Source organism: Pan paniscus, chromosome 1 (genome assembly GCF_029289425.2).
Source record: "Pan paniscus chromosome 1, NHGRI_mPanPan1-v2.0_pri, whole genome shotgun sequence".
Taxonomy (NCBI): domain Eukaryota; kingdom Metazoa; phylum Chordata; class Mammalia; order Primates; family Hominidae; genus Pan; species Pan paniscus.
In genome coordinates this window covers 16,461,130-16,488,750 of record NC_073249.2, presented here as the reverse complement: position 1 = coordinate 16,488,750, position 27,621 = coordinate 16,461,130, and the positions used below count along the sequence as shown (strand labels likewise).

Below are 27,621 nucleotides of genomic sequence, written 5' to 3'. Positions count from 1 at the left end.
GAAATGCTTGTTCCCTGGTGCTGTAAAGAAATAGCACTTTAACATAAATTTAATTTCCTCAGCAAGCCCATTTTTTTACTTTCTGCAGAAAGGGTACACTCACCAGCAGTTTTGCCAAGAGAGTACACCGAACAAAGGAGACAGGGTAATTAATAACCTGACATGTCCACCCTATTGCTGCGTCCGGTTTCCATTGGCTGGAACGTGACCTCACATTCTGTGTTTGTCCCAACTGGCTAGCAACTTAGAACTTTTTAAAAGAGGCAAAGGCAGAGGAGAACAAAGAAAGGAGGAAGTAACCTGTGGAATGCTGAGAAAGGTAAAAACACCTTCAAATAAGGAAGAGGAACAGGCTATGACCTAATGCTTGCTTGTACCAGTATAAGCATGCCAGGGCAAATATTTAGGCTAAACTGTGGGAGTTAAGAACATAAAGTATATTAATTTCTTTATTACGGCTAGCAGATATCTAAGAATGTTAGCACAGAAGTTACTATTTATTCCTAATTAGATGGGAGGAAAGTCTTTGAAGAGGAACCTCTACTTTACTTTTTACAGGTTAAATGTTAACAGCTTTATATAGCTTAAAGGTCTGGGTGTGAGCTGAGGTTCCTGTGAACTCTCAACTTTTCCTCTCTCAAACTTCGTAGAGAAATTTCTTCAGCCCCTCAAACATATCAGGATTTCCTCTTACCGTCATACCTTCTCACGAGTTGTTTCATCTTCCTAGAACACATTTTCCCTTCCTCTTGGTCTGGTGAAATTTAACTCAACCTTCAGAAATTTTACTCAACGTTTCTAATATTTCTACTATTTCTTATTCATTCTCTTGTGTACACATTTTGTGTCATCTCTTATGAATGGTTATGTATGTTTTGATTTTCCCTTCCTCTCAGCCTGGTGAAATTGTACTCAGCCTTCACACCTCAGGTTAGATGTCATTTCCTATGAGAAGCCCGCCTCGTTCAGGACGTCCATGATCTCTCACAGCCTTCTGTGTTCCCTCCTCAACACGGTGTTTTATAGCTTTTTAAAAAATTCTGTGATCATATTATGCTCAGCAAACAGAGAGAGACTATTCTTGTTTCCTGTGCCTAGGATGTGCCTGATGTATGGTAAGTTCTCATTAAAATGCTTTGACTTGAATTGCATATCCATGCTGTACTGCAGGTTCCTGGGATTCTTTTAACTCTACAAATTTCTCCCAAATTTATCTACTAATTGTCTTCTTAGAGACAACTAATACATTTCTAGTTGGATACTTATTGTTGATATAGTTGGGAATGGGTGCTCAGTGTCGCAAAAATCAACGCTGAGACAAAAGACCTCTCAGCAAGGCTAGTTTACTTTCTGCAGAAAGAGTGCTGCTCACTAGCAGTTTTGCCATGAGAGCACACACGAACAAAGGAGGCAGGGTCATTTATAACCTGACATGTCCACCCTACTTCTGTGTCCAGTTTCCATTGGCTGGAACGTGACCTCACATTCTGTACTTGTCCCTATTGGCTAGCAACTTAGAACTTTTTAAAAGAGGCAAAGGCAGAGAAGAACAAAGGAAGGAGGAAGAAACCTGTGGAATGCTGAGAAAGGTAAAAACACCCTCCAAATAAGGAAGAGGAACAGGCTATGACCTAATGCTTGCTTGGACCAGTATAAGCATGCCAGGGCAAATATCTAGGCTAAACTGTGGGAGCTAAGAACACAAAGTACATTGATTTCTTTATTATGGCTAGCAGATATCTAAGAATGTTCGCACAGATCTTTGAATAAATTTTGCTTCTAAGAGAAGTTACTATTTATTGCTAATTAGACAGGGAGGAAAGTCCCTTTGAAGAGGAACTCTACTTCACTTTCTACAATATCTACATTTACAGAAGAATTCTGTATTGTTTACAAAGTAATTTTCCATGGATGATCTCATTGAATTCTCTGTGTTCCTGGGATGTAAATATGAATAATTAGGCTTCTAGTGATAACAGTGAGAGAACCGAATTCCAAGGAAGTTAGTGACATGCATAATAAGATCAGAGTTGAGACATCTATTCAGGTCCTCTGCTGTGCTCATTCTCAAAAAAATGTTTTTGGTAAAATATACATAACATAAATGTAGCATCTTAATTTTTTTTTTTTTTTTTGAGACAGAGTCTTGCACTATTGCCTGGACTGGAGTGCAGTGGAACGATCTCGGCTCACTGGAACCTCCACCTCCTGGGTTCAAGCGATTCTCCTTGCCTCAGCCTCCTAAGTAGTGGGGATTACAGGTGCCCACCACCACACCCTGCTAATTTTTTTGTATTTTTAGTAGAGACAGGGTTTCACTACGTTGGCCAGGTTGGTCTAAACTCCTTGTGATCTGCCCGCCTCGGCCTCCCAAAGTGCTGGGATTACAGACGTGAGCCATCACGCCTGGCCAATCTTAACTATTTTTAAGTGTACATTTTAGTAGTGTTAAGTACATTAACATTGTTGTGCAACCAATCTCCAGGACTCTTCATATTGCCACACTGAAACGACATTAATCAAACAACTTCCCTTTCCCTTCTCCCCGCAGCTCCTGGCAACCACCATTCTATTTTCTGTCTCTATGAAGTCCCCTATTCTAGATATTTCCTATAAGTGGAATCATACAGTCTTTTTCTTTTTTGTGAGTGGCTCATTTCACAGCATAATATTTTCTGTAAGTGTCATCCATGTTGTAGCATGTGTAAGAATTTTCTTCTGTTTTACCACTGAATAATTTTCCATTGTATGTATATACTGCATTTTGCTTATCTATTCATCCAACACTTGGGATGTTTTCACTTTTTAGCTATTGTGAATAATGCTGCTATGAACATGAGTGTACAAATATCTCTTCAAATTCTTCCTTTCAATTCTTTTCAGTATATACCTGAAGTAGAATTTGTGTATCATGTGGTAATTCTATTTTCAATTTTTTGAGGAACTGCTGTACTGTTTTTCATGGCAGCTACGCTGTTTTACATTCCCACCAACAGTGTACAAGCGTTCCAATTTCTCCACATCCTTGCCAACACTTATTATTTTATCTTTTTTTATGGTAGCCATTCTAATGGGTGAAAGATGGTTTTAATTGGCATTTCCCTAATGATTAGTGATGCTGAGCATTTTTTATGTGCTTATTGACCACTTGTATTTCTTCTTTGGGGAAATCTCTAAGTCCTTTGTCCATTTTTTAATGGGATTTGTTTGCTTTTTTGTTATTGAGTTGTAGCTATGTTTTCTGGATATTAAGTTCTCATGGAATAAGGGCCCACAATCCCACAATATTCACAAATATCTTCTCCCATTCCATAGTTTTTTCACTCTGTTGATTGTGTCCTTTGAGCTAATCTGGTACTCTTGACATTACACTGTCTCTGTTTAGTTACAGAGGTGGTGGAAGGTGTAGATGGAGTGATAGCAATAGGACCCCACTCTTGTTATCAGACTAGGTTCACAAGGTCAAAAAGCAGCAGGGAGGGGATAGACCCCGAGCCCCACAGTATGGGAATGTTGTGGGCTAGAGGGATGTGCTTTTATCCTGTCTAACATCAAGATTTATCATAGGGACTAAGGTAGTCCTAGGCCAATAGATGGGAGCCAAGTGATCCCAGCAGTGGTAAAAGAGGGGATGCCAGGCCAGGTATGGTAGCTTATGCCTGAAATCCCAGCACTTTGGGAGCCGGAGGCAGGGAGGTTGCTTGAGGCCATGAGTTTGAGATCAGCCTGGGAAACACAGCGATACTCTGTCTCTACAGAAAATCTAAAAATTAGCAAGGCATGATGGTGCTCACCTGTAGTCCCAGCTGCCTGGGAGGCTGAGATGGGAGGATCACTTGAGCCCAGGAGTTCAAAGTTGCAGTGAGCTATTCTTGTACCACACCACTGCACTGCAGCCAGGGCAACAGAGTGAAACTCTGTCTCTAAAAAAAAAAGAAGGAAAGAAACTCAAGGAAACAACTAAGAACCATCCAACCAAATGCAGGTCCTGGAAGAACCTGGTGTCCAGGTGAAGTTTATTATCAATTAAATTAATTCTAGCCTTTTACTAAAAGAACACTTGGGACCTCAGGCAAAGACATCACCAGCTTGATTGAGGTTAGGGCTTATTATTTATATACAAAGATGAAGCCAGGAATTGTATATGTCAATGCCAGATTATTAGTGGAAGATTGGTACCATTCAGATAAAAGCTAAAGCTACCTGAATCAAATTAGGAATAAAACCCAGGTCACCAATGAGCCAGGATTGGTGGATCAAAGCTGATTTAATTTACAGGAGACTTTAAGGTAAATTGGTTTTGTATCTGAAGTCATAACTACCATTCTTTCCCTATTTGTGTTTAAAGGATCTGTCTCCAGCGGGACCAGAAAACCATATGTGGCAATACTTATAAACCGCCTCTAGCTATATAGATTAATACAGAATCATCTTTATGAGTTTTCCACCAATAAACATGTGTAGATATAAGCAAAGCTTTCCATTAGAGCAAATTGTTTCAGGTCCCACTGCCACCAACAGATGACATCAGTGGCTGCATACTCAGCTGTCACACTCTTTTTTTTTTTGAGACAGAGTCTCACTCTTGTTGCCCAGGCTGGAGTGCAGTGGCGTGATCTTGGCTCACTGCAACCTTTGCCTCCCAGGTTCAAGTGATTCTTCTGCCTCAGCCTCCTGAGTAGCTGGGATTACAGGCACACGCCACCACGCCTGGCTAATTTTTCTATTTTAGTAGAGATGGGGTTTCACCAGTGGTGGCCAGGCTGGTATCGAACTCCTGACCTCAGGTGATCCACCCGCTTTGGCCTCCCAAAGTGCTGGGATTACAGGCATGAGCATCCGCGCCTGGCCAGCTGTCACACTCTTTATTGGTCTGTGCTTATTATTGAGCTGTTTTAAGGACATTATTAAATGCATACTATTTGAAAAGTACTATTGAGAAAATATTGAAAGCGTTCATACCTAGAGACTTAAGATTATAAGGAAAACAAAGTAAGTGACTTGTAAAAATTGAAAGTGGTGAGGAAATGACAAATGCGGCATATGCAGCTGAGATGAGTCATTTGACAGTAGGAATGATTCTCAAGGATAAACAGTGAAACATTGGTGAACAAAAAAGTCTATGCAACTGTCAATAGTAGGCAAGACAAGGAAAAGAGGTGTACATGGTTGAAAGATCAACCCTATTATTAGATGAGGTAGCTTTTTAGGCTTTAGTTTATTAGACTAAGTATTCTAAAGCCAAGAGTTAGAGAACTTGAAGACAGAACAAGGTGATGCTACTGCCAAGGAAACCTCTGTCTCGAGCTGTGTATGGTTGAATGGGTTCATGGCCATTTGAATCTGCACAAAATCAAAGTGAGAAGAGACAAATATATGTGGGATGGCATGACATCTAAGAAGTTACCAGAAACTAATTTCAGAGATCCTCAGAGCTTCGGGTCGGGATTAACTGTCTCAAAAACTTTAGATGCTTACAGAACAAACATCAGCTAGGAAAATGTGTGTCTGGTTTTAACACTTCAAAATCATGACCCATGTCCATTTTGGTAGGAATGTACCTGGAGGCTGCAGACTGAAAACAGGCTCTCTTACTTTGGATTTATGAAAGGCTTTTCAAAGAGCCTTTTAGAACTGGAACATAATTGCATAGGTAGACAGACTTCTGAAAATCTATTGAATTTGTTTTCCCTTTTGCTGCACATTACTGCTGCAAATTCAACATACTTGCTTTCTCTGTTGTCATAGATATCATTAGTAAAATGCTCTACACATGACCAAGGGCAATGCCTACGGATGTGCAGCTAGAAAAGCACATCTCAGGATGTGCTCCATGAGTTCTGTAGAAAAAAAAAGATTCCATGATCTAGTAGGTTTGGAAAATGCTAAAATAATCAGGTAATAAAATTTGAATGTGTTTATTTTTGAGGAAGGTACATGAAAATGATTGTCATTAGAATACACCTACCTGACTTCCAACTACAGGGAGCATCAATGACAGTGGGCACCAGCCACTGCCCTCTAAACCTATCACCCCATTCGTGGTGGGCCAGGTTTCCCAGAGGCTGTTCTCAGGCAATAAACAAGAGCAATAGCATAGTAAGTTAGGCCCATTCCTGGAAGACACAAGACTCTTGGACAGCCAACTTTGGCTCAAGGACTTCCAGACAGCAGTGCTGAATGTTTAGACTTCACAGCAGTTGAAAACACTTCAACTCTATTTTTCTTGTCTCTCTCCTTTTCTTAGGGTCAGTCTTCATTATGATCTGACAGCTCTCCCAGCCTCTCCCAACTCCTTCTCCAATTTATTTCTTAGGCATTTCCCCTAATACAATTCTTCCCTATTCATTTCTATCTCGGTGTCTGCTTCTTAGACAACCCAATTATAACAACTCATAAACCTCTGTGCACACAAAAAATAGCAGCTGAATATATGAGGCAAAACTTATTAGGAATAAAAGAACTGTATACAAGTGTAATATTACTGGGAAATTTTAATATAACTCTTTCATAATCAGTCATAAGTAACAGATAAAAATTAAAAACGTAAAGAAATTTATGAATCTATAATCTCTCAGATAATAAAAATTATTTTCTAGGTTGATGGAACAAAGAAAGGAGAGTTTATTTCTATCATCATCCAATAGAGTTAGAATAGAGTTATAATAAATAATAAAAAGTGATGAAGTTAATACTTTGAAATTATGAAATATATCCTTAGACAAACTTTGGAACAAAAAGGCAATCAAAACTGAAACCTAGCATAACTAACCCTCAGAAGACAACGTAGAAACTTAAATGCTTTTATAAAAAGAGAAAGATTAAAATTAATGAAAATTAGTCCTGGCGCGTTGGCTCATGCCTGTATTCTCAGTACTTTGAGAGGCCGAGGCAGGTGGATCACTTGAGGTCAGGAGTTTGTGACCAGCCTGGCCAACATGGCGAAACCCCGTCTCTACTAAAAATACAAAAATTAGTCGGGCAATGGTGGCATACGCCTGTAATCCCAGCTACTTGGGAGGCTGTGGCAGGAGAATCGCTTGAACCTGAGAGGTGGAGGTTGCAGTGAGCAGAGATCACGCCACTGCACTCCAGCCTGGGAGATAGAGACTCTGCCTTAAAAAAAAAAAAAAAAAAAAAAAAAAAAAAAAGTAATGGGCCAGGCACGGTGGCTCACTCCTGTAACCCCAGAACTTTGGGAGGCCGAGGTGGGCGGATCATGAGGTCAGGAATTCGAGACCATCCTGGCTAACACGGTGAAACCCCATCTCTACTAAAAATACAAAAAATTAGCCTGGTGTGGTGGCGGGCACCTGTAGTCCCAGACCCAACTACTCGGGAGGCTGAGGCAGGAGAATGGCACGAACCCGGGAGGCAGAGCTTGCAGTGAGCCGAGATCGCGCCACTGCACTCCAGCCTGGGCGACAGAGCGAGACTCCATCTCAATAAAAAAAAAAAAAAAAGGAAGGGAAAGGGAGGGGAGGGAGCCTTGTCAAAGTGCAGGTTAACTACCTCTGCAGTACACCTAGTGGCCACTCGAGTTGCCTTATTCCGCCCCATATCACCCCTGTATTGCCCCACACAGAGTGCAATGCCTAGTATGCAGTAGATGCTCAAAGTTGCTCTCCTCAATGTGTGTACGAAACAACAAGATTTAAACAAACTTTTGGTTTTGTCTTGGGAAAGAACGAATCAAAACTTCTATTATCTGGGGAGAATGCTTTAAAAATTCTCTATTTTCTCTCCCTCACTGAGAACACAGTGATTCCACACACAGTTGTGAGGCCTCTTGGTGTGCTTCCCCTCCTAACCTGCTAAAAGGGGGACTTGGGGCTGTCACTTAGCTTTCAGACTTGTAGGGAAGAATGTGAGCCCAGATTAGCAGAGCATGTAAGCCATGTTCTCTCCCACCCAAATGCTCAATTGGTCTTGTCTTTCACTATCTCCAGTTCCTAAGATGAGTCATCAGTACTGGGGTGGGGTTGGGTGGAGAGGGCAAGTACCTAGGGGAGGGGCTTGGAGACAGAGCTCCCCAGGCACTTCAGAAAGAGGTTCGTTCAAAGTGACATAGGGTTCTACATGGGAGCATTCCAAGAAAAGGGACACTGAGGACAGATGTCACTTCATGTCTTGCTGCACCTGTGAGCCCATGCCATCCTCTTGTAATTTGCAGGTGTGTGTTTTATAACTGCTCCCTGGGCAGTTCTAAATGACAAAGCATTCGTGCTGGCAGCACCCTCTACGTCTCACTTACTCCTCCAGGCCTCTGGCGAACACAGGGCTCAGAGGAACTACCTTCTTCAAGAATCACGGACGTGGCTGGTTTTCTCAGGAAGGGGTCTCGGTTGAGCATTAAAATAAAACGGTGCTTGGTTTTTGTACAGGAAACCTTTTTTTCCTTCAGTTTCAACAACCCCAGGCATTACCTACTGTAGCCGATGCTTTTGCTCTTACCATATCCTGCTACCTTTCCTGTCTCCAAAGCCCTAAATAGATTCCTCAAGGAATGTCTTCCTAAATTCCCTCAGGCAAGAGGAGGAAGGGCTGTCTTTATTATGTCTGTACTCTAAAGTGTTTAGCATAAAAAAGCAGCTCTGGATTCATTTCATTAATAAAACAGAGTGAACAAAAGTCCTCCTGCATCAGTTTTACTCATGAGATCAAATTGTGTGATAACCACTCACCCATACCACAGAAACCACACAAAACTGGACCTGCCTAAGGAAGTTAAACTTAGAATCCCGTTTCCCCTTGGGGCTGAGTTTCCATTTTCTCATTTATTAAATAACTTGTAAACTATTTTTTAAATTAACTAGCTCTTGGTCCAGGCGCTGTGGCTCACGCCTGTAATCCCAACACTTTGGGAGGCCGAGGCGGGCAGATTACCTGAGGTCAGGAGTTCGAGGCCAGCCTGCTCAACATGGTGAAACCCAGTTTGTACTAAAAATACAAAAATGAGCTGGGTGTTGTGGCACATGCCAGTAATCCCAGCTACTCGGGGGGCTGAGGCAAGAGAATCACTTGAACCCAGAAGGCGGAGTGAGCTGAGATCACGCCACTGTACCCCAACCTGGGCGACAGAGCAAGACTCCATCTCAAAAAAATAATTAATTAATTAACTAGCTCTCTAAAAGTTCAATAAAACTTGTCCTGAGCCACATGTTGTGCCTGTGTGGTCTCACCCAAGGGAAGGTGAGCACATTCATATTGGCTGGTGAAAATCCAAGCAATATGTCTGTATGGTTCTTAAAGAACTGAGAAACAGCAAGAATATGCACAATATTTGTAAATAACTTGAGCCTTTATAAAATGATCCTTTTTTGGAAAATACACAGAAAAAATTGTGCGCAGGTTTACCTAGAATGTCAATTGGAATGAAGACTGTGATGGCTTAGCCATCACAGGTCATTCTTATAGAACCAGCATTGTCTGTGAAAGGCTTTCAGGATTCATCCTTAGAAAGGGTTTATTTTCCTCTCACTTTCTCCACTGGTGTAAGATTACAGCTTTCCAGCGTCTCTTGGTGAGAAGGAAATACAACTTGATTCCTCTGTCTGATAAAGTAGGCTTGGGGCTTTTTTGTTTTTTTGAGATGGAGTTTCGCTCTTGTTGCCCAGGCTACAGTGCAATGGCACGATCTCGGCTCACTGCAACCTCTACCTCCCGGATTCTAGCAATTCTTCTGCCTCAGCCTCCTGGCTAATTTTGTATTTTTAGTAGAGACAGAGTTTCTCCATGTTGGTCAAGCTGGTCTCAAACTCCTGACCTCAGGTGATCCGTCCACCTTGGCTTCCCAAAGTGCCAGGATTAGGAATACAGGCGCGAGCCACCGCGCCTGGCCAGCTTGGGGCTCTTAATGGCTCCCTCCTTGCTTGTAGGCAGGGCTGCAGCATCTGCCTTCCCTTCTTCCGCACTGCACCCTTCTTCCCTCGGACTTGAACTTTGCATCTTGGTTCACTCCTGGGTGTTCACCACTGTCCTTCTGATTGCTATGTCCAGCAGCAGCACATGACCATCCAAAGGAAGCCACTGTCCCTTTAGAGTCATGCTGGAGTTTGTCAGCAACATTTACTAGGTACCCCCTGCCTCTTTGCCATGAGGTCTTGGCAGGTACACCACTTATGACAAATTGTTTTCAGATTAAGAGAGGTCTTATTGGGAGCAAGGGAATTTAATTAAAGTCAAAGCCCAAATTCTGGCCAAATGAGTGTCCTCTGTATGTATGGCTGATGCCTAGGTTCTCTGTAAATACATCAATACCAGGGAGCTCACCTGTCCTCTTCCTTCCTTCCTGCTAATGGGGACCCTAAGATGTTTAGTGAGAAAAAAGGGTAACTTTGTTTCTTTCCAAACTACCTTCACTTGGACACAGCCATGATGATTACCCTCTCTCAATCATCTCTGAGCTCCAGGTAGAGCTCCCTATGAATGGACATTCCTGTGACCTCTTCCAGATCTGGGATATTCCAGAAGATGATGTATGGAAGATGCTGTTTTTCCTCAGAATGCTCGTTTGACTTCCAATGTTTGTTAAACTGCATCTTATATGACTTCTGAATCCAAAGAGTCATGGTCAGGAATCCACCAACCCCAGATGGGTCCACGACTAGCAGGGATTCTTCAAACTCCTTAAAGTTCTCTGAACTTTTCTGTATGTGATTTTTATTCTCCAGAGGCGAGAATCCACAGTGCTCATGGTGTATTCAAAGAGGTCTGCAACACTGAAAAGATTGAAAACAGATGTTTACTTGGACTACTTTTCTCATTCTGGTATCCCATGAGAGTCTGATGATGTTTGCAGCTTTGACTCCAAACCCAAACCTAAAAAATATTTATCTGAGAGCGTCAGAGTAAAATTTCTGGGTAAAATCTCTGCCTGCTGAAGAAGGCACTTGTACTTCTAAAGAGGGCATGGCACGCCCCTACCTTGATATGATTAATGATTTCCAGCAATATTTGAGGCTTCCTGGGCAGTACCACAAATCATTTCCTACTTTTCACAATAATTACCTTGATAAGAGGCTTCCTTAAGAAAGACCAAAAAAATTTATCTGGTCCCTGGACACTATCCTAAGATCTTAGTCAATTCTGTCCCAATCCTGGGCTTCCCCTGGGTCAGCCCTGTCTTCAAAGCTCAGAGTCATACTTACAGGATGGCAGAAGAATCACTTCATCCTAGGAAAGCTTCCTCAGAAAGCTGAGAAGGTGTCCCATGGTTGCGGAACGACAGAACTCACTAGAGGAGCATTGTATTTGCTAGTGTGGCTGCGACTTGGAGGGCCACAGCCTAAGATGGTCAATATGGTGGGTCTTATCAGTTCCAGGGGCTTCTAACTTCAGTTGCCTCTCTCTCTATGATCCCACCCAGTCTTTTAATACTTCCTGCTCTGATCAACATTAGGGGCTATCACCTTTCCACCTTGTGCAAATGCCTGATGATGTTTCTTTCCCCCGCCCATCCCTCCACCTTTTTTGAGATGGAGTCTCGCTCTATTGTCCAAGCTGGAGTCCAATAGCACGATCTCTGCTCACTGCAACAGGGTTCCAGTAATTCTCCTACCTCAGCCTCCCGAGTAGCTGGGATTACAGGCATGGGCCACTACTCCTGGCTAATTGTATTTTTAGTAGAGTTGGCATTTGGCCATGTTGGCCAGGCTGGTTTCAAACTCCTGACCTCAGGTGATTCACCCACCTCAGGCTCCCAAAGTGCGGGGATTACAGGTGTGTGCCACCATGCCCGGCCTAAATGCCTGATGATATTTCTTTACTCCAGATGTGCATTCTAACTTCTGTTTATCATCACTGGGATGTCCCTTGGACAGATTAAACAGCATCTCAAACTTAATATGCTCAAAACCTTATTCTTGATCTCTGGTCACAAATATGCCTGTTTTCTTGTGTTCTTCATTTAGTTATAAATGCATCTCTTCTTCTGGTTGATCATACGAAAAAATTTGGGCGTTACCTTTGAAACTTCTCTCCGTGATCCTCCTTAACCAATACATCAACAAGTCCTGGCTGGGCGTGGTGGCTCATGCCTGTAATCCCAGCACTTTGGGAGGCCGAGGTGGGTGGATCATGAGGTCATGAGATTGAGACCATCTTGACCAACAGGGTGAAACCCCATCTCTATTAAAATACAAAAATTAACGGAGCATGGTGGCACACGCCTGTAGTCCCAGCTACTCAGGAGGCTGAGGCAGGAGAATCGCTTGAACCTGGGAGGTGGAGGTTGCAGTGAGCCGAGATGGTGCCACTGCACTCCAGCCTGGTGACAGAGGGAGACTCTGTCTCAAAAAAATAAAAACAAAAACAAAACAAACAAACAAAAAACAACAACAAAAAAACAAGTGCTGTCTATTCTATCTCCAAATTATATCTCATATCTACCTACTTCTCTCCATTTCCACCACCTCCACCAGGTTACCATTGTGCCTGGTGAGAGGGTTACATTTCTGACATGATTCCATGCTTGTCCCTCTCTGATCCTTTTTACCTCATGCAGCCAGAGTGAATTTTTAAAAAGGCAAATCTAGCCACTGCCCTTGCCAGCTTAAAACACCAACAATGGCTTCTTATCGCATGTGGGATGAAGTCCAAACCTCTTACCTGCAGGTGACAGTTCCCATGAGATCTGACTCCTGCCTCTCTTGTCAGCCCCATCTCTTGTTCCTCCTGGCTTTGTGTCTGCATTCCAGCCACACTGGCCTTGCGGGACCTTCAACATGTTCAGTTTGTTCCTCTACAGCAATGGATCTTCATTCTCTCTCTCTCCTGACTTGGGATTAGTGGGAAGATATCACAGATCACTCTATTCTGTAAGGAGAGCAGAAAAAGAGCATCCTTCAGCTTGAGAAAGACCTAAAAATTCTCTCTCCTGTACCACACAGTGGAAGTCATTGATGTTATGACACTTGCTCTATTATGCTACGATACCTGGTCCCACCCCAGCTCTAGCGGCTTAAGGATTGTTGTTTCATCATTTTATATTCACTGAGTATGATCCCCAAAGGCAAGTTATTTTAAGCTACCACTTATCTAAAGAGCTATGTTCACAAATGGAAGGTAGCGCCAACCTATCTTTTCCTTTAGGGTCCAATTTGTGGCTGCACTAGGTCCACCGAGACCTCAATTCTACTTTTAATCATTAAAGAGGTCAAGGAGATGTTATCAAATTTTCTCCCATAATATTTAGAATAAATAAAATGATCTTAGACAATGGGAGAGAAACATGAACAGAATAATGTGTGTATAATTTTAACTTTTGGTAATGTAAACATTTGAATAACGTTGGTTTTTAGAGCTTTCGTATTTTCCACTCTTTGCTATAAAATTATTAAGCACATACAAAAGTAGAAAATACTATAATAAACTCTCATGTATTTGTTACTTAGTTCAATAATTATTAACTTGTGGTTGATACTGTTGCACAAATGCCTCCTCCAATGTTCCATTGTTTCCCTCCCAAACTCAGTTCTTTTCCAGCAAATCCCTGACACATCATTTCATCTGAAAATATTTTACTATGTATTTCTGCAAGTTATGGGCTTATTATTATTACTATTTTTTGAAACAGAGTCTCGCTTTGTCGCCCAGGCTGGAGTGCAGTGACACAATCTCAGCTCACGGCAACGTCTGCCTCCCAGGTTCAAGCAATTCTCCTGCCTTAGCCTCCTGAGTAGCTTGGACTACAGGTGCGCCACCACACCCAGCTAATTTTTGTATTTTTAGTAGAGACGGGGTTTCATTATGTTGGCCACGCTGGTCTCAAACTCCTGACCTTAGGTGATTCCCACCTTGGCCTCCCAAAGTGCTGGGATTACAGATGTGAGCCACCACACCTGGCCAAGGGCTCTTTTAAAACATGATCAAAACATAAATATCGCACATAAAATTATTAATAATTTCTTAATATCATAAAATATTCAATCTATTCAAATTTCTAAGATTATCTCAAAGTATTTTACAGCAGTTGGTTTATTTGAATCAGGATCAATAGATACACATTGCGTTTGGTTGATATAACTCTTAAGTTTCTTTCTTTTAAAAATTTTTTTTGACAGGGTGTCACTTTGTTAACCAGGCTGGAGTGCAGTGGTGTGATTTTGACTCACTGCAGCCTAGACCTCCTGGGATCAAGCAATCCTCCTGCCTCAGGCCCCCAAGTAGCTAGGACCACAGTTGCATGTCACCATGCCTGGCTGATTTTTGTATTTTTTTATAGATATAGGGTTTTGCCATGTTGCCCAGGTTGGTCTCGAACCCCTGGGCTCAAGTGATCTGTCTGCCTCAGCCTCCCAAAGTGCTGGGATTCCAGGCTTAAGCCACCATGCCAGGCCCCTCTTGTTTATTTTAATCTATAGATTTCCCTCTCTATTTTTTCTTTTCAATGTGTTTGTTGAAGAGATTAAAGAAACCAGGTCATTTTTCCTATGAATTTTACTAATTGCATATTCATGGTGTCATTGAACACATTCCGTTTTCTTAAAAGCTGGCAATTCGATCTGGAAGATTTATCAGATTAAATTTCTGTTTTTTGGCAGGAATGACTCATAGTTGTGTACTTTCATCAGGAGACACATAATGTCTGATTATCTCCCTTTATGGGATGTTAAGATTGATTGCTGGGTCAAATCTTGTCAGTCTTTCCATAATTTTAAAGTTCTCCATCAGTTTCTCATCTAACAGTTTTAGCAGTCATTGGTGATCACTGCCTACATCCATTACTTTACTAGGAGTTCTGAAATGATGTCATTATATTAATCCGCCTTCATTTAGTAGCTGGAGTGCTGCTATAAAGAAAGACTTTTCTTCATGAGCTATATGATAATCCCTAAGCATAATTTGTAAAGGAAAAGCAGAATAAATTCTTGACTGTTTTCTCAGTTTTAGAATAGTTCCCTAACATCTGCTAAATGTGACCAAAGACCAATGGTGGCTCATTTTCAGTATCATTTTGAACTCATGAATGATACAATATTAGAAGCCTAAATATTATTTGCAGTTACTATCCTTTTTGAGAACCCAACTGTCCCATCTTTAGTGAGGGTGTCTCTTTAATTTGGCTTCTCAACCCTTTTGACATGACCTTAGTGATCTTTAAAATATTTCTCTTATGTTCTAGTATAATAAGATGCTCTAGCTCATCTTGTCTATTTCCTGAACCAGATCTGACACAGTCATTTCTCCAAAGAGACTTTACGTGCGAAATGATGTTGCGAGATCACAGTCTGAGTACTAGACGTGCTCCTTGCTCCATATTTCTTTGCCCCTTTCAGTGGACAAGGCTATATAAAATATGCACTTTTAAAAGAAAAGAATACCTTACGAGCATAGTGACATAGTCAGCTGAAATAGAAGACAGAGAAATTTTACTTTTTGATTTTATATTTGTGACTCTAATCACTTATCCTGAAATTCTTGGTCCTGGTAAAGTTAACATAATTATTTGTTTTTACCTTAAATGTCTTAGTTTCAGAAAAATGATGCCCAAATCATTCAATATAAATATTGAACACAGTTTAAAATTTCTCCGCAGTAGGACACGCCTGTAATACCAGCACTTTGGGAGGCCAAGGCAGGTGGACCACCTGAGGTCAAAAGATCAAGTCCATCCTGGCCAACATGGTGAAGCCTGGTCTCTACTAAAAATACAAAAATCAGCTGGGCGTGGTGGCGTGCGCCCGTCGTCCCAGCTACTCAGGAGGCTGAGGCAGGAGAATTGCTTGAACCTGGGAGGCAGAGGTTGCAGTGAGCTGACTGAGATCACGCCACTGCACTCCAGCCTGGCGACAGAATGATACTCCATCTCAAAAAAAAAAAAAAAAAGATTCTCTAGAGTTTCTTTTTACCATTAGGATATATCCCACTTGGGACAGTCAGTCAAGTTACTGTATTTTAAATCACCTGAAATACTTTAACCCTTGTGTGGTTAAGTGGCTATTTATTTTTAACCCTCTGAAAAAGAATTGTTTTTGCTTACATTTTTCTGTTTTCAAATAACTACAAAGATTTTCTTAGCATTATAAGAGTAATATTCTTAGAGGAGTGTAGAGCTGAGAGGAAACACTTTTGTGTTTATAGCGAATAAAGTATATTCAAGTGGAATAGTTGGTCAGATTACACAGTGGAGACGATGGAGCCTGCTAAGAAGGTACGACTCCCACACTTGGACTCACTTCAGCCTTCTTGTCAAATTGGCTTTGGTAACTATGACACACTTACTGGCCACAGCTGTGGGAGAATATCAGTGCACTAGCACAGATTTTTCTAATGAAACTCCCTGACGTACACAGAAAAATGGGTGACCATTTACCACTAGATTCCCTTCTAAATACTCTACAAACATTCTTGTCTTCTACCAACCCCCAGAGTAAATTCACCCCTTTGCTCAAATTTTAGTTCACCTAGAACCTGATAAATGGTTAATATTATCTTTTTTTTGTGATGGTGTTTTGTCAACAGATTTCATTATTTTGCCTTTAGTATAGAGCAAGTTTTGCTCTATTCCCTTTGGGAATCGTAAACAAGGTGTACTAGCCTTCTGGTTAAATGGTGAGCATGCCACCCAGGTGAAGTGCATCCACATCTGTGTTCTTTAAGAGATGGTAACTGGGATTCGCTGTTTTATATAAGAATCACCGGAATAGCATTTATGTAGCTTTCAATAAAATATTTTCTCAGGGGACAAACAAATAGTAAGTCATTTGGATATTAAACACTAGGAAGAGTTTTGTTTGTTTGTTTGTTTGTTCGTTTTTAAGTAATGTACATGGGCAGTGCTCTGCCCATCCTGATTTTTGTGTAAAAATTCTCCTTTCCATCTCTCAGCAATAAAAACTTCTTATGGTCATACAGGGACCCTGCAGGGGATAGACACTGTGCACACGCAGCCTTCTTGCATTTTAGTATCATTACTTATTAAGTTGGTAATGTGCTTTGGACCTGCAGGAAGTCAAGTCGTCTTTGAGAGCTGCAGCATGACTCTATTAAGTGATCGAAGTCCTTAAACTCAGGGACTGAGAAGAGCCATCTTAGCTCTACCCTGATGTGTTGGGTTGTTTTGGACAAGGCACTTAGCCTGTCTATGCCCACCTACTATGAAAGCATGCTGCCTAGTATGAAACCTCCAGGGGCATGGTAAGAAAGTGTCCGTGGTACTCCCAGGGTACACTTTTATGGGCACTCAAGAGAAACACTTATCTTCCTCACTCTACATAAAGTCTGTTCTCTTGGTTTATGCTAATTTTGTATTTGCAACCCACATTTCTTTTTTCTTCTCCTCTTTGATTCATGATCTATTTGAAGGTTCTGCTCAAGAATCTATTTCTGACACTCCATTCCTGAGTGCCACTGCCAGTTTGGATTGTCTTTTTCTCCCTTCCCTTATTTTACAACTAAGCGATATAGATGTGGAGGGATTTATATCACCCTACAGAGGAGTTTTGTTTTTTTTTTTTTGGAGACGGAGTCTTGCTCTGTCGCCCAGGCTGGAGTGCAGTGGCACGATCTCGGCTCACTGCAAGCTCCGCCTCCCAGGTTCACTCCAATTCTCCTGCCTCAGCCTCACTAGTAGCTGGGACCACAGGTGCCCGCCACCACGCCTGGCTAATTTTTTTTTTTGTATTTTTTAGTAGAGACGGGGTTTCACCGTGTTAGCCAGGATGGTCTCGATCTCCTGACCTCATGATCCGCCCACCTCGGCCTCCCAAAGTGCTGGGATTATAGGCGTGAGCCACCGTGCCCGGCCCCAGAGGAGTTTTTGTGTCCTGCTGTGTCCCAGGCCCACGCCCCATTGCAGTGTGCTGCAGTGAGCATTGCTTGCATGTGAGCATGTAGGCTCTTTGGAGGTCTTCCTGTGGGTTTCAATTTTGTTTATCATTTCATGTTTGTTGTGGTTTGAACATGACACTGATGGATCTGTTTAAAAACCTCAACCTTTTCCAACAGAATATCACATTTATAACTTGTAACGTTCACTTCAATCAGCAAGGTCAAAAAGTTATACGTTAGGTGTAATGACCATGAATGTACTATCATCCCACACATGTCAAAGGCCTCCTTGAGAGCTCCTATGTTTGCTGTGGCCACATTAATTATTTAGTGGTGTGATAGCTTACTTTCTATTTCTATGCTAATTTGAAACTTTGGAAAGCAACAATCACATTACCTCAGTCCTTTGCTGCCTGTTATTTTTGATGAATGATTGATTGTGGTGCCCTTTTTAAAAAAAAAGATTAGCAGTCAGAGCAAGATATTGGTTAGAGACAATGCCTACCGTCACCTATGCAAGGGCTAATTTCATAAATGTTGTGTTCCAAGAAGAGTTTTGTCCTGGCAAATAAATGTGTATGCCTTCTTTTATCACAAATTTTAAAATATTACCTATAAATATTAAAATATATTATAAAATATATGCACATATATTATATTATTCTGTTTTATATGAAAGAAAACTTTGGCTGGGCGCGGTGGCTCATGCCTATAAATCCCAGCACTTTGGGAGGTTGAGGCAGGCGGATCACGAGGTCAGGAGATCGAGACCATCCTGGCTAACACGGTGAAACCCCATCTCTACTAAAAATACAAAAAGTTAGCCGGGCGTGGTGGTGGGCACCTGTAGTCCCAGCTACTTGGGAGGCTGAGGCAGGAGAATGGCATGAACCCAGGAGGTAGAGCTGGCAGTGAGCCAAGATCACACCACTGCACTCCAGCCTGGGCGACACAGTGAGACTCCATTTCAAAAGAAAGAAAACTTTATCTCAAGTTCATTACCAAATGCTGCTTCCTTTAAAGAATGGTGGGGATTTTTATTTTAAGTATCTGCATTTGTTTAAATCCACAAGTGTTTCCAGTCCTTTTGCAAATCACCGCTGCATATATACTGTTTTAATTTTTACTGTGGAACATTAGGTCCAGGGGAGTCATATAGGGTCGGGAAATAAATATCACTCTAGCATCTATTCACTTCCTTCTTGATTTTGGCAATTTTAGTGGGTGAAGGAGAAGTTTCTCTCTCTATTTAAAATACAAATTTTGTAGGTCTTCGGCCCTAAATTTTCTCTGTTTCTTCATAGCAATACCCCATATCATTGTTTCAGTTCTTCTTCATAACATGATAGAGAAAGTAAACCATCTTTGTCCAAAATCCAACATCCAAATTGTCAAAAATCCAATTTGTGGCAGTTTTCTTGACTCCAGGTCATTGGACAAATGCCTTTAATAATGAAACCACAGTGGCTTGTAATATTTTGCCTTTGTGTTTAGGATCTTTTTCACTTCAAACAACCTCCACAATCCTGCTGTTAGGGTATGTGCAGTAATCGATATCCTGTATTTCCCGACTTGGCTGCAGAGAACAGAACATCCAGTGCACATGCCAGCCTAACGTGACAGCCCCTTAGAGTGACAGGCATTGCCTTTTTTTACTCAGATTTATTCCTTACCCTGCCCCCAAAAACAACAATTTTGCAGACTCTTGTGCCAACTGGTTTCTAACTAGATTCAGAAACAGAGAGGCACTGGCAGGAGCTGGGAGGATGAGTGGAATAGAGAGGCCAGAGTATTTCTCCCTCCTTCCCTGACACTCACCTGCTTCCGTGGCTTCTCCAGCAATGACTGAGTCTCCTCTGCAGTCCCAGATCCTACTAGCTAGGCCCTCCCTCCATGACCCTAGCCTCTTCCTGGGCCATCTCATAAATCCACCTCCCCCAAGTGGTCCTGGGCTTGGATTCTGAATACATTCTTCATATTAGTTTCTCAGGGCTGCTCTAACAATGTGCTACAAACTGGGTATTTTAAAACAACAGAGATGTATAGTCTCACAGCTCTGGAGGCTGAAAGTTCAAAATCAGGGTGTCAGCAGGGCCGTGCTCCCTCTGGGACTCTGCATAGAATCTGTCCTCACCTTTTGCAAGCTTCCGGTGGTGGCCACAATCCCTGGCATTCCCTGGTTTGCAGCTGCGTTATTCTAGTCTGTCTCTGTCATCAGAAGGCCATCTTGCCCCTATGTCTGTCTCTGTGTCTCTTCTCTTTTCATAAGGACACTAGTCCTATTAGATTAGGGGCCCGCTATTCCAGTCTAACCTAATTTTAACTTAAGTCATTACATTTGTGGTGACCTAATTTCAATATACCTTTTTGAGGGGATACAATTTGACCCATAACACCGCCTTCCTGTGTGGTCGCAGCTTGCTGCTATTGCTAATCTGATGTATCAAGTTGTTTGAAGCAAGGCACTTAGTTGAATCTCCTCTGAGATGCAAAGAACTGATGTCTTCTTTCACTGCCCCTTGTTGGCCATTTCAGCAGTTCCAGCACCTTCCTAACTAGTTCCCCTAATTAAATCCTTACCATTGGGCTTTATTTCATCTGGGCTTTATTTTTCTGAGTAGACCTTGATGGCTACACCAATAGAAGAGATATTTCTCCTTGTTTGTTTCTTTTGTTTCATATTCCTATTATTCCCTTGTTAGTATTGGTTTAAAGAGCAACAGAGGATAGTGCCAAACCTTCCCACTAGCTGAAGAATTAGAGCAGGTGGCTCTCTCCCCCAAACAAGAGCTGCCAAAAAACATGTATTCACTTCAGAAAAATCCTTCAGCAGACTGATATACACCATGAGGCAATAATCATGATTAGCTTTTCTTTTTAAATTCTGAATGGGTACGACATCAGCTCTGAAACACAAAGGAGTGTCTAACAGATGTCAATCATTTGGCCTCATCAGAACGAGAAACAGAACAAACCAAAACAGTAACTTGGAATGTTTTTAATTTTCTTGGACTCCACTACATCTCCCACATGGCATTATTTCTCAGTGAGTTGCTTTTATTTTCATTTGGTGCAACCCTTTATTTTCCTACAGAAACGTTCATACATGTGAAAGAGACATCATAGTAGAAACCAGCTATGATGCCCACAGAACAGCTGTGGCCAAGGAATACTGAGATTATCTTCTCTGTCAGTCCCTGCAGGCATGATGGAGATGCTCTCTCTTTAGGTCCACTGGGTTAATTTGGCTCCCTGAAGACCCTGACAAAACACCTTCTGTGGTGGCATTTTTGTTCCAGGAAAGCATTTTGTTAATTTTGTGCTATAAAATACGACTTGGGGTACATGGGAAGTAAATGATGATCAAAGAATGAGCTATAAAATCTTTCTAAAAAATGGTGGAGGAAACTTTCAAAGGCTGGATCTCAATGCCAATAAAATAAGGGCATACGAAAGGACTTCAGTTTTTTAAACTTATTTTTAATCTATTTAGAGACATGGTCTCACTCTGTCACCCAGGCTGGAGTGCAGGAGTATGATCATAGCTCACTGCAACCTTGAACTCCTGGGCTCAAGTGATCTTCCCACCTCAGCCTTCCAAGTAGCTGTGACTATGAGAGTGTGCCACCACATCTGGCCATCTGACTTTTTTTTGTTGTTGTTTCGTACAGATGGAGTCTCACTATGCTGCTCAGGCTGTTCTTGAACTCCTGGCCTCAAGTGATCCTCTCGCCTTCAGCCTCCCAAAGTGCTGCAATTACAGGAGTGAGCCACCATTCCCAGCCCAGTTTTAAAATTATTAATGTTGTGCAGACATCTAAAGATAGCCCAGAATGGGTAATTTGATTCATTAATTAATTGACCATTCATTCATTCATTCATTCAGCAACGTTTACCCAGTGCCTGTTATATTTGAAGCCTGACTCTAGATAATGGGAATATATAGTGGAAAATAAGAAAGTAAGGGATTTTGCTCTCACAGATCTTAAACTCGAATAAAAGAAAAGACAGTTAATTAGTAAACAAGAAAATGACAGTGAATGATAAGGGCTTTAATAAAATTAAAAGAGGCAATGTGATAGAGATAGCTTGGGTGATTGCCTGGAAATCATCCTGGTTCCTCCCTTTCTCTTTGGGCAGGTGATATGGTTTGGCTTCCTGTCCCCACCCAAATCTCATCTTAAATTGCAGTCCCCAGGTGTTCAGGGAGGAACCTGGTAGGAGGTGATTGGATCATAAGAGCAGTTTCCCCCATGCTATTCCCACAATAGTGAGTGAGTTCTCACAAGATCTGATAGTTTTATAAGTGCTTGGCAAGTTCTTCCTTTGCTCATTCTCCTCTTGCCTGCTACCATGTAAGACATGCCTGCTTCCCCTTCTGCCATGATTGTAAGTTTCCTGAGGCCTCCCCAGCCATGTGGAACTTTTGAGTCAATTAAACCTCTTTGCTTTATAAATTTCCCAGTCTTGGGTAGTATTCTTTATAGCAGTGTGAAAACAGACTAATATAGCAGGGCAAGCCTCTCCAAGGACATGTCACTTGGGCTGGGGCTGAATGACAAGGGAGGCACAGCTTTGCAAAAGACCTGGGGAAAGAACATTTCAGGCAGAGAAAATATGAAGAATAAATTCTGAAAAGCAGGAATAAACTCAGAGAGTTGGAGAACCATAAACAGCTGGCACTCAGAGTATACTGAGTTGTGGAATATGAAATCAGATTAAGTCAGAGGCCAGTAGGCCAGGAAATGTAGGGTGTTGTTGGAATTTCAATTTTATTTTGTCATCAGTGGGAACTTTTTGGAGGATTTTTAAAGTATGGAAGAGAAATTATATAATCTAAGTGTGTAGAATAGACTTCAGAGAGGAAAGAATGAAACAAAGGAGACCAAAGAATTGTCCAGTGAGAGATGGTCCCTGAATTGGTGATGGTGGCCCTGGCAATGGACAAATATGAACAAATGCAAGGGGCGTTTTGGGAGTAGTGTTCACAAGACTTAGCAATGAACTGGGTGATGGGATGTAGTAGGCAGACATTAGGATGACCTCTGTTTATCCTCACCTCCTGATATTCATGCCCTTGTGAAGTCTCCTGTGTTTGAATATGGGGTGAGCCCATGACTTGTTTCTAACTAACAGAATATAGAAACAGTGATTGCATGGCACTTCTGTGAATGCAGTACATAAGATCCAAATGTCCGTTTTGATAGCAGACTCTTTATTAGCTCTCACCCTTGCTGGCATTGATGAAGCAAGTTTCTGTATGGAGAGGCCCTTATGGCAATGAATGATGTCTGATCAATAGCCAGTAAGGACCTCAGGCCTTCAGTCCAGTAACCCACAAAGGACTGAATCTTGCCAATAACTATGAGGAATTAGATAATTCCCCACTTGAGCCTCAGATGACACTGCAGCCTGGGCAACACCTTGATTTCAGCCTTATGAGAGACCCTGAAGCAGAGGAAGCTATGCCTGTATTCCTGCCCATAGAAACTGAGATCAGAAGTATGCTTCAAGCCACTATGTTTCTAGTAATATTGCTACACAGCAAAGATAATGATTATATGGAATAAACAGGAATGAGGAGTCAAGAATGACTTCTTGAACAACTGGATAGAAGGTAGAATAATTTACTGAAATGGGGAGGCTTGGGGAAGAATTCTACTCTTGAGAAATCAAGAGTAGAGGTTTCAAATAAGTGGTTGGATATGCACATAAGGAGCGTAGTAGAGAAAGGTGGTTGTCAGCAGCCTATCACTGGCATTTCCTTTATCCAGATGTGTAAAATCAATAGAGTAATTACCAGATCTCCCCTGCTCAGGAGTGCTGTGTAGGCTGGCCTAGGACGTGGGTTCTTCTTTTCTGCTCCTCCCCACTTTGCTGGACTTTATTCCCCTACACAACGCTTTGGTACCTCTGCTATTACCATATTCTCATTCTGCCTGTCTCCCTTTGCTCTTCATATCCTCCTGTCCTAGGTTCAGCTTTCGTAGCATCTTTTACCAAGATTTATTCCAGACAGGGGATCCTTTCAGATCTTCGCATTCTCTCCTCATTTCCCAGCCTGATCAAAACATGCCTTTCGATGCTCATTCACCAAGGATTCTGCTACCACATAGCAAATATACGCTGAGAGGTGGTGCTGTGTACGGAATATGGATTTGGAGAAAGGTTGGAATTTGAACTGAAAATCTACTGCTCATGGGCTGAGAAAGACACATAACATCTTCATTTTCTCATCTGAAAAATAATGATAGCAATGATAGCAATGCCTACCTCCTAATGTTGTTTAAACATAAAATCACTGGAGACATAAAATGCCCAGTACAGTGCTTGGCACATAGCAGGTATGGTAAATCATACCTATTATAATCAAACTGATTTTTTCTAAAGTGAAAAAAATTATATCTGGCTAACATATTACCTTATAGCTCTTTTAGTCCCAAATTTAAAATAACCACATTCGATTTCTCTCAATGCTCTAGTCTATTTTTATCAGTATTTAAATGTGTTCCAGACACATCTGTCTTTAAAAAGAATTTTTTTTCAATCACTCCACTTTCCTCACTAGACAGCCTCATTATTTCTCCCCTTTCCTTCAGAATCATGCATTGTGAGCCTTGTCTGCACTGTCTTCATTGCCTCGTGGCTACTTGTTACATTCTGTACAGTGTTCTGCACCTACTGTGCCACTTTTTTTTTTGAGACGGAGTCTCGCTCTGTTGCCAGGCTAGAGTGCAGTGGTGTGATCTCGGCTCATTGTAACCTCCACCTCCAGAGTCCAAGCAATCCTCCTGCCTCAGCCTCCTGAGTGGCTGGGACTACAGGCGCGCCACAATGCCCAGCTAATTTTTTTGTATTTTTAGTAGAGACAGGATTTCACCATGTTGGCCAGGATGGTCTCAATCTCTTGACCACGTGATGCGCCTGCCTCAGCCTCCCAAAGTGCTGACATTACAGGCTTGAGCCACCGCGCCCGGCCTACTGTGCCACTTTTACTTCCAATGTCACCAAAGGCATTGTTCTTACTAAACCCGATGGCTATTTTTCAGTCCTTATCTTACCTGACCTCTTTGCAGCAATTAATTGTATAGACCACACTTCACTGTGGTAACATTCGCTTCTATCTGTGTTTCCCATAGGTGATCTTCATTCCCATGGCTTCAATGACTGACTATCCATGGGCTTATGTTTTCAGTTTGACTCTCTCCTGGACTCCTGAACTGCAAACCTAGCTCTCTTCTGGATCCCCCAAGCTCTTGTTACTCAATCAAATTTACTACTTTCCCATGAAACTGCTTCTTCCCTCATTCCATCTGTATGAATGGCACTACGGAGACTCAGCTTCCTAAGCCAGAGACCCTAAAGCCACACACCCCCCCTACCACCCACTCCTTTTCCACTTCAAAGCCCTGTTGATTGTTGAGTTGCTGTGTTCTATAGATTCTGCTTCCACAGCAACTGTGGAATCTCATGACTGATCTCCACTCTCCTGGGGTGATATGGTTTGGCTGTGTCCCCACCCAAATCTCATCTTGAACTGTAACTCCCACAATTCCCATGTGTCATGGGAGGAACCTGGTGGGAAGTAATTGAATAACGGGGACTGTTTTTTCCCCTGCTGTTCTCGTGATACTGCATAAGTCTCACGAGATCTGATGGTTTTGAAAACGGGAATTTCCCTGCACAAGCTCATTCTCTCTTGCCGTGGCCAGGTAAGAAGTGCCTTTCACCTTCCACCAGGACTGTGAGGCCTCCCCAGCCACATGGAACTGTGAGTCCACTAAACCTATTTTTCTTCCCAGTCTCGGGTGTGTCTTTATCAGCAGCGTGAAAACGGACTAATACATGGGGCCACCTCATCACTGGCTGGATCACTGCACCTGCCCATTCCCTGGTCATCTTGCTTTCAGGTTTGCCCCTTTCCAGTCAGTTCTCTGCATTTAAGTGATCCTATTAAAATACAAGTCCACTCACATACTCCCCTGTTTTCAGCCTTTTCAGTGCTCCCTCACCCTATGTCTGATGTCCAAACTCTTTAGCATGGCATTTGGCGCCCTCATCATGGGGTACTTAGTGACTGCCCATCATTTTATTCACATCTTTCCTTACCCCCATACTCCCTATTTCAGTCACACTCAACTATTTGCAGTGACCCCATATTTCACACTCTTTTGTGACCTTTCCTTTCTTCTCTTGTCTTCTCTTCTCTTTTCTTTCTTTTGACGGAGTCTCACTCGGTCACCCAGGCTGGAGTGCAGTGGCGCGGTCTCGGCTCACTGCAACCTCCGCCCCCCGGATTCAAGCGATTCTCCTGTCTCAGCCTCCCGAGTAGCTGGGATTACAGGCGCCTGCCACCGTGCCCAGCTAATTTTTATATGTTTAGTAGAGATGGGGTTTCACCATCTTGGCCAGGCTGGTCTTGAATCCCTGACCTCGTGATCCACCCGCCTCGGCCTCCCAAAGTGCTGGGATTACAGGCGTGAGCCACCACGCCCCGCCGACTCTTGCTTTCTTGTAAGTTATTTTTCCCTGCCCAGTCTCTTCCCCGTTGGCCTCATAATGTTTCTGGTCCTTCTGAACTCAGCACAGATGCTGTCTTCTCTGGGACTCTGCTGAGCCTATGCAGCTCTTCTGTGCACCCTCGCAGCCTCTCAGTAAAGCAATACCTACGTTGAAATTGAGTCCTCCATCATCTGCCTCTCCCACTAGTGTTTCCTGTTCCTTGAAGGAAGGTGCTGCATCTTCTTCACAATTGTATCTCCAGCCTGGTGTCTGGAGGCACTCCGGAAATGGTTGCTCAATGAATACACACTCAATGTGGTACCTTTTCAGTTCCTGGAATATTTCAGGCCTCTTCTCACTTCAGAACTTCTGCACTTGATTTTTCCCTATGTCAGCCAAGTTTTTCCCTGTCTTTTTGTATAATTGGCCCCTTCTAATTCTTCAGGATTCAGCTGAAATTTCACTGTGCTGGAGAAGTTTACTAACCACACTATCTGCTGACCTCTTTCACAACACTAAGCAGTGGTTCTTATTATCTTCTATTTGTTTACTTGTTAATTGTATGACATCTCCCAATCCTCTTGCTAAAATATAACCTACATAAGAATCAAAACAGTATCTGTTTTATTATTCACTGTATCCACAACAGTTAGAAGATGGCTGACATGTGATACTTATTTAAAAAATCCTTGATGAAAAAATTAATGAAAGCAATTGATGTTAACTAGCGAAGGGAACTGTTTCTAAGGAGGAATGGGAGAGATTTGAGCATGTTCATAAAGCAAGGGGAAACTTTGAAAGTGGGCAGGTGAAAATATAAGTTAGGGCCGGGTGCGGTAGCTCACGCCTGTAATCCCCATCACTTTGGGAGGCCGAGGCGGGCGGATCATGAGGTCAGTAGTTCGAGACCAGCCTGGCCAACATGGTGAAACCCCGTCTCTACTAAAAATACAAAAATTAGCAGGAAGTGGTGGCACGCGCCTACAATCCCAGCTACTCAGGAGGCTGTGGCAGGATGATTGCTTGAAGCCGGGAGGCAGAGGTTGCAGTGAGCAGAGACTGCGCTGCTGCACGCCAGCCTGGATGACACAAGACTTTGTCTCAAAAAAAAAAAAAAAAAAAAAAGAAAGAAAGAAAAAATATAAGTTAGCGGGAGATTCTTGAGAACACAAAAGGTCACGAAGATAGGGCTATGTGTTGACAACTGAATCTGAAAAGTGAAAACAAAACCAAAAGCTAGGGCTCTTCCCATTTGGAAACTGGACAAAAGAAGGTAAGGTCAGTGTAGCAGATACTGTTTTTGCTCCATCCAGCTCTCTTTGGTCACACCAGGACTTGCACAAGGGG

The 27,621-nt window shown here is 42.3% G+C and overlaps 1 long non-coding RNA gene across 1 annotated transcript; it reads left to right on the top strand.

The window, feature by feature from the left end:
• The first annotated feature begins 297 nt into the window (after positions 1 to 297).
• On the top strand, positions 298 to 4,475 carry LOC130540912 (uncharacterized). Its single transcript, XR_008954947.1, has 3 exons — positions 298 to 319; positions 897 to 1,115; positions 4,349 to 4,475. It is a non-coding gene; the product is annotated as an uncharacterized LOC130540912 (long non-coding RNA).
• Positions 4,476 to 27,621: the final 23,146 nt, after the last annotated feature.